This window comes from Microcaecilia unicolor, chromosome 5, assembly GCF_901765095.1.
Source record: "Microcaecilia unicolor chromosome 5, aMicUni1.1, whole genome shotgun sequence".
NCBI lineage: Eukaryota > Metazoa > Chordata > Amphibia > Gymnophiona > Siphonopidae > Microcaecilia > Microcaecilia unicolor.
Genome location: NC_044035.1, coordinates 19,038,527 through 19,055,141, shown reverse-complemented (window position 1 = coordinate 19,055,141; position 16,615 = coordinate 19,038,527). Strand labels below are relative to the sequence as shown.

Here is a 16,615-nt window from a genome sequence, read left to right as displayed (position 1 = left end):
TATGACAGTCTGACAGGGTGGGAGGATGGGGGTGGGTAGGAGGTATGCATGGGGACATCAAAGCATATCATTGATATTCTAACAGGGTGGGTGTGGATAGGTGAGGGGAGGGTGATCAACAGAGACATACAGCTTTATGGTTTATGATGGGCTAGGAACCCCAGATCCTTGTTAAGTCCTTTCTGTTGGGTGTTAAAATATTCAATCAATTGGTGGGAAACCCTCAGGGGGAACACCCAATACCTCCACAGTATATTTTTTCAACATCTCTAATGCCGGAATAACAGGAGACTTGGGGAAATTCCAAAAACGTAAATTATTTCTCCTTATCTGGTTCTCTAAATATTCTATCTTTTATTAATGTTAATGTTGAAGATTTCACTGATTTCTAATCATTTTCTAAAACCTCCACTTTGGTCGTCTGCTCTTCCATCTTACCAGAAAAGTCACTATGAGCCTGTTCTAATTCCGCCACTTCGCCCCGCAAAATACCTGATAACAGGGGCGTATCTGACCTTCAGCGGTAGGGGGAGCCAGAGCCAAGGTGAGGGGGCACATTTTAGCCCCCCCCCCCCCGCCGCTGCCATCATCGCCCACCTCCCCCGCCGCCATCATCGCCGACACCCTCCCCTCCCCGCCGACCCTCTCGACCCCCCCACTCGCTGTTGCCTACCTGGGCTGGCGGGGACCCATCCCCCTCCAGCCGAAGTCGTCTTCCTTCCTTTCAGGTTTCTGAGTCTGACGTCCTGCACACAAGGAAGGGAAGACGACTTCGGCTGGCGGGGATGGGGTCCCCGCCAGCCCAGGTAGGCGACGGCAGGCAGGCAGGTGAGCGGGCGGGGGGGGGGGGTCAACGGTAGGGGGGTCCAGGGCCAAATCTATGGGGGCCCTGGCCCCCATGGCCCCATAGCAGCGACACCCCTGCCTGATAATTGTTGTAGGCTTCTGTTCGGTCCTTGGATCGCTTCCCAAAGTATATCCATTGTAACAGCCGCAGGTTTCAACATTACTCCAGTCCTCACGGAGGGCTCGCCTTGAATTCCCTCAGACACAGGTATCTGCTTCACAGAACCTGCCTGGGTTGTTGCTCCCACTGACGTCGACGTGGCAACGGGGTCTCCACTCACAGCCGCAGGGATCCCGATTCTGGACTCGGCGTTCTGTTCGCTCGCTGCCACCGCCTCTCCTCCGGGTCTTGGAGGTGCAGTTGTCGGGGGAGGACTTAATGACACTCCCTCAGCGCTATGGTCTAATGTGTCTCCCGGACCCCTCGAAGCATCCACTCTGGTTCCTGGTGCTCACGTACCCGACTCCACCAAAGTCTTCCGCCTGGGAGGAGGGTTCACCCTGCCTGTGGAGGTAGGCATATTGGGCTTCCCTTTCCTCTTTCCCATTACGGGTCCGTGGTTACTCCCAAGTGATAGATTTCTGTTGAGAGTCAGGAGCTGCTTCGCGCACATCTGCTCTCGGCGCCATCTTGGATCTCCCTCCCTCGACCATTCTTCTAACGTTCGGAGATCCCTTCTCATCGTTTCTACTCCCTCCAGGGTATCCACTCTATTGGCTATTTTTCGTGTCATCCGCAAAAAGGCACATCTTTCCTTCCAACCCTTCTGCAATATCTCCCACAAATATAGTAAACAGAATCGGCCCCAGGACCGACCCCGAGGAACTCCACTGCTCACCTTCCTTTCCGCCGAGTGGATTCCATTTACTTTCACCCTCTGCCACCTGTCAGTCAACCAGTTTCTTATCCAGTTCACCACTTTCGGTCCTAAGTTCAACCCTTTCAGCTTATTCATGAGTCTTCTGTGGGGGACCATTAGTGGAGCGCTGCAGGGATCTGCACCGAGACTGGTGCTATTTAACATATAAATGATCTGGACATTGGAAAGAACAAGTGAGGTGCTCAGATTTGCAGATGACACTAAACTATTTAAAGCTGTACTAACGCCTCCATTTTTTGTGGTCTAGTGGAGTTTTTGTCCTTTATATTTTTGATTCCTAGCTATTTGATGTTATTGACTCATATTTCTTTGCAACAAGATTATATTGCTTGTTCTATTATGAAAAATTGCAATAAATAAAGTAGTTAAAAAATGTTTATGTTCGCCACTTGACTTTTGGACGTTTTCAGGAAAATGTCCAAAATCGGATTTAGACATCATATTGAAAATGCCCCTCAAAATGTCCAGACAACAAAGGTAAAAAGAAGTGTTTTATTTTTAATTTATTAACTGGAATATGCTAGCTTACAGATATGCGTATTGTGGATCTCTTTATATTGTGTTCAGTGGCATAGCCAGACAGTCAATGAGAGGGAGAGCCTGAGCGTAAAATGTGTGGCCACCAAATTTTTTCCCCCACCTTCCCTCCAGCTCCCTGCTGAAATGCAAAATATAAATTCCTGAGCTGGTGGAGATCCCCAAGCCCTGCCAGCTGAGGTTCTCCTCCTCTGGTCTGGCAGCAAAAACTCTCCAAGCTCTGCAGCCAGTGATCAGCTCAGGGACACTGCCACCAGCTGCAGAACTTGGAGATTTCCGACTGCCCGACCAGAGGAGGAAAAGGAGGTGGTCCTCAACTGGCAGTAGAGAATGACACGGGGATGGGGACAGAGCCCACGGGGACAGGGACAAACTTTGTCCTCTTGTCACTTTCTACTTAGAAGCCTGTTAATGAGCTGGACTGTTATGTTTGAATGATGCAGATTTTGGAAAAACAAGCAAACACAGCTGGCCACAGCTATCAAAATTTGCATGAGGGATCCTGTACATCCTGCTACCAGCAAATCTTCTAAGAAGACATCTTCTATTGCAGGAAGGACTGTGGAAGACAGGAGAGCTAGACTGAATCCTGAGATTGTTGATGACTTCTTATTCATCAACAGATTAAAAAAATCATAACACTGCTTCATAGGGCATATTTCTCCCCTCTAGGTCATACAGAATGGGTTGTACTTTGTACCCCTGGACATTTTAACAACTGGATTAGGATTCCTTGGGGTAGTAGAAGTCAGCTATTGTTAGGGTTCGAAGGGTAGATGGTGGTGGTGGGAGGGTTTATTATAGCTGTTCATTGTTATTATTGTTTTCCATTTGTAATTTATATACAACAGTTGCACAGCATATTGTTCCTTTTTATACTTTAATAGAAAGATTTATATTTAAAATCATAAGTGTTCGAGGCTTCTGCAGATGAGACTGGAGCCCAAGGAGTGGAACAAGTGGATGTGAAGCATCTGTTCACGCTTTCCAAAAATACTAGGACTAGGGGGCATGCGATGAAACTACAGTGTAGTAAATTTAAAACAAATCGGAGAACATTTTTCTTCACCCAACGCGTGATTAAACTCTGGAATTCGTTGCCGGAGAACGTGGTGAAGGCGGTTAGCTTGGCAGAGTTTAACAAGGGGTTAGACGGTTTCCTAAAGCACAAGTCCAAAAACCGCTACTAAATGGACTTGGGAAAAATCCACAATTCCAGGAATAACATAGAATGTTTGTACGTTTGGGAAGCTTGCCAGGTGCCCTTGACCTGGATTGGCCGCTGTCGTGGACAGGATGCTGGGCTCGATGGACCCTTGGTCTTTTCCCAGTGTGGCATTACTTATGTACTTATGTCCTCTACTTGGCTCACTTTTATTACATAGAGCAGTGATTTAACCTATTGTGATGTCATAGTGGCTCATTCCACCAATAAGAGCCAACCTCATTAGTGATGTCACAATGGCTAGATTGTATAGAATGTTTGTACGTTTGGGAAGCTCGCCAGGTGCCCTTGACCTGGATTGGCCGCTGTTGTGGACAGGATGCTGGGCTCGATGGTCTTTTCCCAGTGTGGCATTACTTATGTATTTATGTACTTATGATGGGGACAGAACCTGTGGGGATGGGTCAGGGCGGGGACGGAGACAGAACCCATGGGGGGCTGGGGAACAGGGACAAATTTTATCCCTGTGTCATTCTCTAGCTGGCAGGACTTGGGTATCTCCAAAGCCACAGCAAGGGATGTGACTAATTTGGGGGAGGGGGGGGGCTACACCTGGGACCCACTGATTATGTTCAGTGCGAAAAGAAGTGCGTTTATGTTTTATTTTTCCAGTGCTGGCTGCTGAGTTAATTTTCTGAGTCTGCCAGCATGGAAGAGTGGCCTAGTGGTTAGTGCAGTGACTGGACTTTGTCCCACTACAGCTCCTTGTGACTCTGGGCAAGGTCCATTGTCCCAGGTAAAAAAAATAAATAAATAAATAAGTACCTGCATGCAATATGTAAACCACTTTGATTGCAACCACAGAAAGGTGGTATATGAAATCCCATCCCCCTTCAATTTTGGCCTTAATATTTCTATTCCTGTTTGTGATATTTGTTCTGTACTTGGTGAAGGTCTGTGTTTTGTGTGTGAAGTCATCATTTGTTTTATATATGGAATTAATGGCAGGTGGGGATATCAGGGAGAGGGGATTGGGGGAAGGAGGGTTCTCTTTAATTTTGCCCTCCGCCCCAGCACGTCTAACACTGCTAAAGACTCAGGGTTACAGTTCCCAGGCAGAGTAGAGAATTGGGAATAAGGAAGCAGGAAATGCAGAACTACCCAGACCTTAGTTCCAGGAAATTTCCATCCACTCATGGATTCCTGACAGTCCCGCCCTGATGCAGGCTGAGACCTGCAGTACTGATCTGAGATACTGGCAGCAGAGACTACAAGTGCCAGAATGCAACCGATGTAAATTGGAAACGCAGAACTAGTCCTAAGTCTCTCCTTGAACTAGTCAGTTAACTTAATACAACACTTATAAACTGCTTATATCTAAGCACTGCACAACATCACAGCCATGTAATAGAATAAATTATATGTACAATAAAAAAAAAAAAAATTACAAGCAAACTAAAAGTGAGCTAAAATAGTTGGTTTAGGGAACAAATCTAAAACATCAACAGATATGTATTTGTTAGAACATAAGAACAGCCATAGTGGGTCAGACCAGTGGTCCAACTAGCCCCGTATCCTGCTTCCAGCAGTGGCCAATCCAGGTCACAAGTACCTGGCAGAAATCCAATCTCGGGGCAATCAGTGGCTTCCCCCATGTCCATCTCAATAACAGCCTATGGACTTTTTCTCCAGGAACTTGTCCAAAAACTTTCTAAACCAAGATACGCCCCATAGAGGAAGGGGAGGACTCAGGAGACAAAAGCCGAACTAGATCTGCGACAGCAACCTTAATACTTTTTCTAGTGTAAAAAAAAAAAAGCAGCTTGTAGACAGTAATCCAACCCCTTTCTGTCTGTCTGAGCAAGGTAGGACGTCAGCAACAGGAGGCCAGGGCACTTCCCTCTTCCTACACCACAAACGCCGTGGGCTTCCCCGTCCCATCCTGGGACCTCAGCGGCGGCAGCAGCAGCGCCAGTGAAAGCGGCTGGAGTTCGGACTGCGGCACGCGGTAAGTGGTAACGTTCCCTTTTCGAATGTTCCTGGATTCCGCGCGCCCCTAATACCTGGGGGGGAGGGGGCAGGTTTCCTACGGAAAATGGATGGGGGAGACTCTAAATTCAGCTTTTCCTTCCTGCAGCGCTTCTGATCCCGTCTGCGGTTTTCTGTTCTCTTCGTCGGTTTTCAGGCTTTTTAAAACTGTGTCCGATTTGCAACCGAAAGTGAAAGTGCAGGAGTAGGTGAAAAAGGCAGCAAAGTAATAGGGAGGCAGGCAGGGCCCCGAACAGGGGGAGGGGAGGGGAGGGGGATCGTTTACCTGCTTGAAAGGGAATTAATTTCTGTCTTCTTTTCAGAAGAGTCGGGTTACGCAACATTTCGGCTTTTGTTTTCATTTTGACGTCAACCGCCAGAATTAATTGGCGGCTTTGCTCGGTCACTTTCAAACCCAGACGGAGAGGAGAAGGTGAATTTGTAGTAGTGAATATTGAATACCAAAGTATTATTGGGTCGGGAAATAGAGATTTCGCGTATCATCTACTACTACTACTATTTAGCATTTCTATAGCGCTACAAGGCATACGCAGCGCTGCACAAACATAGAAGAAATTACAATCTAATAGACAAAAAATAAATAAAGTAAGCAAATCAAATCAATTAATGTGAACGGGAAGGAAGAGAGGAGGGTAGGTGGAGGCGAGTGGTTACGAGCCAAAAGCAATGTTAAAGAGGTGGGCTTTCAGTCTAGATTTAAAGGTGGCCAAGGATGGGGCAAGACGTAGGGGCTCAGGAAGTTTATTCCAGGCGTAGGGTGCAGCGAGACAGAAGGCGCAAAGTCTGGAGTTGGCAGTAGTGGAGAAGGGAACAGATAAGAAGGATTTATCCATGGAGCCTTTTTTTAACAGAAGGTGTGGTGAGAATAAAAGCTGCCTCCCTTTAATTTTAAAAGATAAATACAGACCCATCTTGCATTTCAAAATGTTTTTCCATCAGTTGCTCTTAAGCTTTAGATGCATTAGTGTGATGCCCCCCCCCCCCCCCAAGATCAACAGCCCCACAAAGATCTCCAGTCGCACACCTGGAGGGGCATTTTTGAAATGGACGTCTACGTTTCGATTTGGATGTCCTTGCAAAATGTCCCGATCCAGGGTCTGGAAACCCGTATTTTCGAAATGATGGACGTCCATCTTTCGCTTTGAAAATACCGTCAGGGACGTCCAAATCCTTAAATTCGGTCGTCCTTAGAGATGGACATCCCTTAATGTGGTCTCGAAACCAAGGACGTCCATCTCAGAAACGACCAAATGCCATTTGTCTTACAGAGCACTGCCGTAAACTGGTGATGGGTTAATACCGCGCTGTCTGCGTGAATTACTAGCGTGGTAGTGATTTCCAGCGCAGTAAATGCAACGAAGCCCATTCAGTTCCTATGTGCTTCATTGCATTTGCTGCATGAGAATCACTACCGTGGCTTTGTAAAAAGAAGCCCTTTGGAAACACTAACATTTTAATGTACAATTTGCATTATTCCATAACTTAAACTTTGCCATTAAAGTAGACTTGAGTCTAGTCAGCATCTCAATACATACCGCAGTATCCTGCAAAATAATTACCGCAATGGTACATATCTTGAACTTTGCTTTATAATAAACAGCTTAATAAACTGTTAATAAAACAGGTGACTGCTTTTGAAGTAGCAGTTTAAATATGTAGCCTAAGAATTCTAATATAAAAATTACCGACTCCACTATCAAGCTGTTAAACATATATTTTGCATCCACAGAAAAGGCAAGTACTGTAAATATTACACCAGGCACTACAACATTAATACACATCCTAGCGAAAAAAAAAAAACCCCAAGCTGCAAGATCTCTACACAGACTCTACTTGATAGCAGAATACCACACCTTGGTCACACACATAAAACAGAGTCTCAACAAATAAGAAACAAGGAACCACAAATCAGTAATAAAGATATGATTGTCCACTGTTGGAAACAGGATGCTGGGCTTGATGGACCTTTGGTCTGGCCCAGTGTGTCAATACTTATGTACTTATAAAATATGAACTAGAAACCTCAAGGTCAGATTCTGCACACACCAGTAACAGAGAAATAGAAACCGGATGCAAAGAGCAAATCATTAAGAAACTCCAGACCGCCCAGAGCACTGCAGCCAGACTCATATTTTGGAAAAGCGAAATACGAACGTTCCAAACCCCTAAGAGAAAGATTACACTGGCTCCCACTGAAAGAACAAACAGCGTTTAAAATATGCACCTTGGTTCATAAAATTATTCATGGTGAGGCCTTGTCATATATGTTAGACCTTATAGATTCACCAACCAGGAACACGAAAAGATCAGCACGCACATTCTTGAACCTCCGCTACCCCAGTTGCAGAGGACTTAAATATAAATCAATCTATGGCATCCAGCTTTTCCTACATCAGCACGCAACCGTGGGATGCACTGCCAAAGGCCTTAAAAACTATGCACGACCTAACAACCTTCCGGAAATTTACTAAAGACCTACCTGTTTAAAAAGATACACCATAATGAGCCATCATAACTGACCTAACATCAAAACTCTACCACAACCAGATAAAATCGATTTCTATACAGTTGACTGCTTCAATCAACTCTCACCAATGAACTTTAACACATCAGCACCACCCCCCACCTCTTATGCTTGAATTGAGTTGTCCATCCAATGTTATTTACAACCTACTTCAACTTTTAAGAACTTTAATGTTAAACTAACTGGTTTTGTATTTCTCATGCTGGAAATGGTGATCATCATTACGGCATAATGTAAGCCACACAGAGCCTGCAAAAATGTGGGATACAAATGTAACCAATAAATAAATGCAAAATATCAGAGATGCACGTTTCCAAAAGCTAACATTTTCCAATTAATTAATTTCAAAATAAAATACTTTTTTTTTTTTTTTTTTTTAACCTTTGTTGTCTGAACATTTTATTTTTCTATTGGCTTTGGTCCCAATATCTCTTGTCTGCTTTTCTCTATTTTTTTTTTTTTTTGGCTTTGCAGGATCTACTGTCCATTTGACATTTCTTTTCTATTTTCTGTCCCGGTCCATCTTGTTTGCATCTCCCCTCTGTGTCCCTGTCCCTTTTCTCCATATTCAACATCTCCCCTCTGCGTTCTTACCTTGACTTCTCTCCCTTGGTCCTAATCCCCCCACTGTAATCAGCATTGCTCCTGTATCACTGTCCCTCACCCCCCCAATCAGCATTGCTCCTGTATCACTATCCCTTACCCCCCCAATCAGCATTGTTCCTGTATCACTATCCCTCACCCCCCCAATCAGCATTGCTCCTGTATCACTATCCCTCACCCCCCCAATCAGCATTGCTCCTGTATCACTATCCCTCACCCCCCCAATCAGCATTGTTCCTGTATCACTATCCCTCACCCCCCCAATCAGCATTGCTCCTGTATCACTATCCCTCACCCCCCCAATCAGCATTGCTCCTGTATCACTATCCCTCACCCCCCCCCAATCAGCATTGCTCCTGTATCACTATCCCTCACCCCCCCAATCAGCATTGCTCCTGTATCACTATCCCTCACCCCCCCAATCAGCATTGTTCCTGTATCACTATCCCTCACTCCCCCAATCAGCATTGCTCCTGTGTGTCCCTTTCTCCTCTCTTTCCAGCATTGTCCCTTTGCGTCCCTGTCCCTATGCTCCTTCAGTACCCAGCATTTCTTTTCTGTCTCCCTTATGCTCCCCTTTCTCCCTTCCTCCTGCATCCCCTACCGTGGGGCCGATATGTCTCCCTGTGAATTCCCATCACCCCTTCATGGTCCAGTGTCTCTTTCCCCTTTCCTCAAGTTCAGTCTCTTTCTCTCCTACCAGCTAGTCCACATCTAACAATCCCCTACCCTACTACTACTTACCATTTCTATAGTGTTACAAGACATACGCAGCGCTGTACATTTGAACATGAAGAGACAGGCCCTGCTCAAAAGAGCTTACAATCTAATTAGGACAGACAAACAGGACAAATAAAAGGTAAGGGAATTACTAAGGTGGGAATGAAAAGTATGGGTACTGAACAAGTGAGTAAGGGTTAGGAGTTAAAAGCAGCATCAAAAAGATGGGCTTTTAGTCTAGATTTGAAGACGGACAGAGATGGAGCTTGACGCACCGGCTCAGGAAGTCTATTCCAAGCATATGGTGCAGCAAGATAAAAGGAACGGAGTCTGGAGTTAGCGGTGGAGGAGAAGGGTGCAGATAATTTACCCAGTGAACGGTGTTCCCTGGGAGGAATGTAGGGAGAGATGAGAGTGGAGAGGTACTGAGGAGCTGCAGAGTGAATGCACTTTTAGGTCAATAGAGGAGTTGAACTGTATGCGGAAATGGATAGGAAGCCAGTGAAGTGACTTGAGGAGAGGGCTAATATTCTGCCAGTATTAATCCCACTCAGTAATAGGCATGAATTAGCAGCACGAGTAATAGTTGTTCCTAATACAGCTTTAGGATTTCCTGACAAACAGACAATGGTAACCCAAAGTAACTACACAACCAGTGATCATGAATCCCTTAGAAACTTAGCAATATCACTCCCTATTTAACCAACCACTGCCCTCACCTGAATTGGGAGATGCACATTGACGAGTCCTCTGCTCCGTCAATGTGAAAGGTCTCTCACCCCTTCTGGACTCCAAGCCCACGTCTCGCAGCTGGCTCCTGGATCATTTCATAACTGAACGCCGATAGGATACGTCAGCTCAACAGCGTGTCCCAGTCTCTGTCATCTTGTGAAAAGGCTGCCACAGCGATGAAGCTAAGAAACCAATCTTAGTTATTTTATTTATTTGCTACATTTATATCCCATATTTTCCCACCTATTTGCAGGCTCAATGTGGCTTACATAGTACTGGAGAAGCGTTTGCTGACTCCGGTGTGAACAAATACAAAGTGATGATGTGGTAAAATAAAGTTCATGTGGCACAGCCACACTAGGGAATCGTACAACGGAAGAGTTGTGTTATGTCCATTACGTTCTTTAGTTTTGTTTTGTTGCAGAGATCAGGCATTTATGTTGGATCGGTAGGGTATGCCTTTTTAAACAGGTTAGTTTTTAGTGTTTTCCGGAAGTTTAGGTGGTTGTTCGTAGTTTTCAAGGCTTTTGGTAATGCGTTCCACAATTGTGTGCTATGTAGGAAAAACTGACGTGTAAGTTGATTTCTATTCGAGTCCTTTGCAGCTTGGGTAGTGCAGATTTAGGTACGTTCGTGTTGATTTGGATGTGTTTCTAGTTGGTAGGTCGATCAAGTCTGTCATGTATCCCGTAGCTTCACCGTAGATAATTTTGTGAACCAGAGTGCAGATTTTGAAAGCAATGCGTTCTTTTGATTGGGAGCCAGGGTAGTTTTTCGCGAAGGGGTTTTGCACTTTCAAATCGCGTTTTTCTGAAGATAAGCCTAGCTGCCGTGTTTTCAGCGGTCTGAAGTTTCTTTATGTTATGTTATGGCTGAGATGCTACACATTACCGGTTCTTACTCTCTGTGACATGCACGTATTTCTGGTTGGGTAGATCTCTGAGCACTAAGAGATGGTTATACAGCTGGCGGCAGTGAGAGTGATTTTTTTTTAGCTGCCACTGGTGGTGTTCCCAGATATTCAACGTCAGGCCATGTCCAGGCATCATGTGAAAAAGTTATGGACAAAATATCTGAACTGCTGATGGGGAAGACACAGACCATGCTGGGCCCTTGTATCTAACCAGTCTGGGCTGCTGTGAGTTCCCTAGGATATAGGCCCCAAAAATATCTTATGGAAAGTCCCAGGCCTCATGATTACACAAGGAACAATGAAGAAAGGGCTCTTTGGAGTCCTTTCACAAGCAACTTGTCCTTAGCAAAGTCCATCATACCATTAGGAGTTCATGACGGTTATGATGCGGTCAGAGCTTGGTTCATAGGCCTAAGTTAGTCTAATGCAGGTCTTGTACAGACAAACAAGTATGGGCAAGTGTTAACTCCAACAATCCTACAAGGAACAGTTTCAAAGGATTTGCTGAAATCTAAGTAGACCACATCCTGCACACTTGTCTAAGATCCAATTCTTCTGTCACCCAGTCAAAGAAAGAAAGCAGATTTGACATGATTTGCCTTTGGTAAAGCCATGTTGGCTTGGGTCTTGTAACTAATTGGATTGTTGAAGTTCATTATGCTTTTGTCACCATGGAGAGCGCACCCGGTACAATCAAGAAACAAATGTCCACCAGCAACTTCAATCTTAAGGCTTTTATTCCATGCAGGTGTCTAGTAGACCTGATAAACGGTTCCAACAGCAGCATTCACCTTCCATCTTAAGCACATGTAAGTCACCTGAAAGTGTGTGGCAAATAGTCCCCTTTAAGCAGTAGGCTGCCTACACCTACCAGGATTCACTACAGGCTCACAGTCAGCTTCAGTCTGGGCTCTTTATCCAGTAAACAGTAGTTCAATTCCCAAGACAAACAGTTCATTCAGTTCATCATCCCAGTTAAATCACAAAGCAGCCTTTACCTTCAGGAGGTTTCAGTACTTTAGGGACTTCTCACACCCAAGGGATTTTCCCTGCAACTGCTCTCTCTCACTTCTTCTCTCTCCTGAACTGAACTCCTTCCCACCTGCCTAATCAATCCCTGGCTTCTGCTCGCACAACCAATCATTCTCCTTCCACTAGCTTCCCCACACCCATACCAGCTGAGTTAAGCATTAGACTAATGAGGAGCTCCTGCACACAGGGTTTCCTATCTCTTTCCCCCTAGTGGTCGCCACTCTACACATCCTGCCAGCTTACACCCATGTCTTCCCTGATTGCAGCTAGGAGTCCAGTCCGGGTTCTTCATATCACCCCCGGGCTCCTTGCCTGCAATGCCTTCTGGGATTTGTATTTCAAACTGAAACTGCCTTAACCCAACTATCCTGGATGTGACTATCACACTTTCCTTCAGCAGCGTCTCTGTTACCCTTCCAACCACTGAGGTAAGGCTTCCCAGTCTGTAGTTTCCCATCTCTTCTCTGTTACTTGCCTATCAGCCTTATTTTCGAGAGTGATGGGCATCCATATTTCGACCCAAATCGGGAGATGGGCGCCCATCTCACAAAGGCGCCAAAAATCGGTATAATCGAAAGCAGATTTTGGGCGTCTTCAACTGCAATCTGTCGCGGAAACAGGCAAAGTTGACGGGGGCATGTCGGAGGCATGGTGAAGGTGGGACTGGGGCATTTATCGGCCGAGGAGAGATGGGTGCCATCGGCCGATAATCAAAAAAAGGCGTTTTTAGCGCGAATTTAGGTCACTTTTTTGGACCCTTTTTTTCAATAACAAGTCACAAAAAAGTGCCCTAAATGACCAGATGACCACCAGAGGGAATCGGGGATGACCACCCCTGACTCCCCCAGTTGTCACTAACCCCCCTCCCACCAAAAAAAAAACAACTTTAACAACTTTTTTTTCCAGCCTGTATGCCAGCCTCAAATGCCATACCCAGCTCCATCACAGCAGTATGCAGGTCCCTGGAGCAGTTGTTAGTGGGTGCAGTGGACGTCAGCCAGGTGGACCCAGGCCCATCCCCCCCTACCTGTTACACTTGTGGTGGTAAATGGGAGCCCTCCAAACCGCCCCCAAAACCCACTGTACCCACATCTAGGTGCCCCCCTGCAGCCATAAGGGCTATGGTAATGGTGTAGAGTTGTGGGCAGTGGGTTTTGGGGGGGATTTGAGGGGCTCAGCACCCAAAGGAAGAGAGCTATGGACTTGGGAGGTATTTTACTTTTTTTTTTTTTTTTAATTGTTACAAGTGCCCCCTAGGGTGCCCGGTTGGTGTCCTGACATGTGGGAGAGACCAGTGCACTACGAATCCTGGCCCTTCCCACTACCAAATGCCTTGGATTTGTTCGTTTTTGAGCTGGGCGCCTTCGGTTTTCATTATCGCTGAAAAACGAAACCGCCCAGCTCAAATCCGCACAAATCCGATTGCATTTGCCCGGCACAAGCCGTATTATCGAAAAAAAAGATGGGCGCCCATTTTTTTTCCAAAATACAGTCTGTCCCGCCCCTTCACGTACTCGTTCTCAGACATAGACGCCATGGAGATGGCGTTCGCTTTCGATTATGCCCCTCCACGTGGATGTGGAACCACATCAGCCTTTCTCCATCCTGTGGAACATCTCTAGTCTTGAAGGAGGAAACTAGTAAATCAGCCTCCAACCTTTCCCGGCCCAGACATGTTCTCGGCAGCATGCCAGGTCTCATGAGATCTATTTGCGTAGAGTGGAAGCAGTGTATGTAATCCATCTCATGCATGTTCATTATGGAAGTTTTGAAAACCCGACTGGGTTCTGGCCCTCGAGGACCATGGATGCCCACCACTAGCCTAGGCAAATTCGCTCCTCCCGAGTTTTCGTGGACAAAAAGAATTGCCTATGTTAATACGTCACTTTTCTGTGTAAAATAACAGAATACAAGAACTTTGTGGACAAGTTTATACTTTTAAAACACCTATTCTGTAAGGGTTTGCGTAAGTGCATAGCGCATAATTTATTTATTTTACAGCATTTGATATACCGTGTCTCGGAATATATCCATCAAAATGGGTTACAATCCTAGATCCAGCCCGTAAGAATTTCAGTAGAGTCTAAACAAAATAAGGCAGAAAATTGTACAATTTAAACCCTTCAGCAGTAGGATATTGAGGGATAAGTCCATTAACCTGATATCCTAAAAAGCTACTGTAACGTAATGTCTTTTAAGTTCTTCCTACATTTTTTGGAGATTTCTCTCTAGCTGAAGATCTGCTAGAGACAATTATTTTCAACGTCTACAAACAATTCTGAATAGGTTAGTTGCGTAAATATGGATCTCCATGGGCTTCCTATGGAGGTCAGGATTTAGGTTACTACTACTACTATTTAGCATTTCTATAGCACTACAAGGCATACGCAGCGCTGCACAAACATAGAAGAAAGACAGTCCCTGCTCAAAGAGCTTACAATCTAATAGACAAAAATAAAGTAATCAAATCAATTAATGTGTACAGGAAGGAGGAGAGGAGGGTAGGTGGAGGCAAGTGGTTACGAGTCAAAGCAATGTTAAAGAGGTGGGCTTTCAGTCTAGATTTAAAGGTGGCCAAGGATGGGGCAAGACGTAGGGGCTCAGGAAGTTTATTCCAGGCGTAGGGTGCAGCGAGACAGAAGGCGCGAAGTCTGGAGTTGGCAGTAGTGGAGAAGGGAACAGATAAGAAGGATTTATCCATGGAGCGGAGTGCACGGGAAGGGGTGTAGGGAAGGACGAGTGTGGCGAGATACTGGGGAGAAGGCGCGAAGTCTGGAGTTGGCAGTAGTGGAGAAGGGAACACATAAGAAGGATTTATCCATGGAGCGGAGTGCACGGGAAGGGGTGTAGGGAAGGACGAGTGTGGAGAGATACTGGGGAGCCAGGATTTAGGTTAAATTTTTCCTGTATACTATCTGTGTTCTTCATGGCGACTGCCCTGTATAGTTGCTGTCCCAATTTGAATTTCCAAGTTCCTTTAGAAGTAGAACTCTAAACTGTTCTTTTGGTTTTCCTTCTGTTAAAGGGGGTGAGGTTTGAGAGTACGTGATATGCTTTTTGCTTACCAAGCCCCGAAATTTGATGGTCATATGCTATTTGTTTTCTGGATATTTCAGATGATGTATTAGGGCGTAGCTAGGGTGGGGCCACGGGGGCATGGGCCCCCACAGATTTGGTCCTGGCCCCCTCTACTTTCGACCCCCCCCCATGCCGACCCTCCCCCGCCACTTCCAAAACCGCCACCGCAAGGTACCTTTGCTGGCGGGGGGTCCCCAACCCCCGCCAGCTTTAGTCTTCTTCAGCACCAGTCTCTGGCGCATTCGCTGATCTGTGCTGAGAGTCCTGACGTCCAGCACGTACGCCAGAGACTGGTGCTGAAGAAGACTAAAGCCCCGCCAGGAAAAGTACCTTGTGAGGGGGGGGGGAGTCGGCAGCTGGGGGAGGCGGGTTAAATGTGCCCCCCGTCTTGGGCTCTGGACCCCCCTCCCGCTGAGGTCTGGCTACGCCCCTGTTATGTATACTTAGAAAGATACTTAAAACTGTCTTTTTAAGGATTTCTTATTCTGGTCAATTTAAAAAAAAAAAATTCTCGTATATTTTTGTTATAAGATGTAGTTTCTGTTAATCTTATTGTAAACCAGTTTGGTGTTCGCGGTATGTAAATTGAAACTGTTACTGTAACCATGAAGCTGCGGCCAAATTAAAAAAAAAAAAAAAGCAGACTCGCGTGTAGAATCTAGTCTCACTTTGGATAATTAAGGTTTGATTCTGGGATCTTAATGACCGTGAAGGACACTATGAATAAGTCAGTTTTCCAAATATTATGGCTGTCCAGGGTATAAAACTTTGTGAGTCAGCACTACGGCTTAAATTGCATTCTCGCTCCTCCCCCCTCCAGATATTTAGCAGGCAGCGGTGAGCATTTTACAGCCCTTCGCCGGCGTTATTCCCGGACACTCAAGGCCAGGCCCTGTCCGGAGCTTTGACATTGTGATATCCAGGGGTTTTTTGAGCTTTATGACCTCAGTAGTAAAAAAGCCCCGTTTCCTGACACAAATGAAACGGGCGCTAGCAAGGTTTTCCTCGGAGTGTGTATGTTTGGGAGAGTGTATGTGAGAGTGACTGTGTGAGAGACAGAGTGAAAGTGTGAGTGTATGTGTGTGAGAGAGAGAGTGAGTCTGGGTGTGAGTGTGTGTGTGTGAGAATGAGAGTGTGTGCAAGTGTGGTATGTGAGACACAGTGTGTGTGTGTGTTGTGTGCGAGAGAGAGAGTGTGTGTGAGACACAGATTCTCTGTGAGAGTGAGTGTATGAGACCAAGCGAGTGTGTGGAGTGACTGTGTGGCACATAGAGAGTGAATGTGATACAGTGTGAGACAGAGTGTGTGAGAGTGAGAGTCAGAAAGACATTGTATATGAGAGAGAGTGTGAGCCCTGCCCTCCCAATCCATGCCCATCTGTCCCCCTGCCCCCTCCATTCATCCTTTTCCAGCAATTCCCCTCTCTCCCTGAGCCCTGCCCTCCCAATCCATGCCCATCCATGCTCCTCTGTCACCTGCCCCCTCCATTCATCCCTATCCAGCAATTCCCCTCTGTCCCTGAGCCCTGCCCTGCA

The 16,615-nt window shown here is 45.9% G+C and overlaps 1 protein-coding gene across 1 annotated transcript in view; it reads left to right on the top strand.

Annotated features, from left to right (window-relative positions):
• The first annotated feature begins 5,296 nt into the window (after positions 1 to 5,296).
• CASP7 (caspase 7) overlaps positions 5,297 to 16,615 on the top strand; it is a 75,720-nt gene continuing 64,401 nt past the window's right edge. The window contains exon 1 of the mRNA XM_030202710.1: positions 5,297 to 5,437. The gene's annotated coding sequence lies outside the window, so the exon portion shown is untranslated. The remainder of the gene's footprint in view (positions 5,438 to 16,615) is intronic.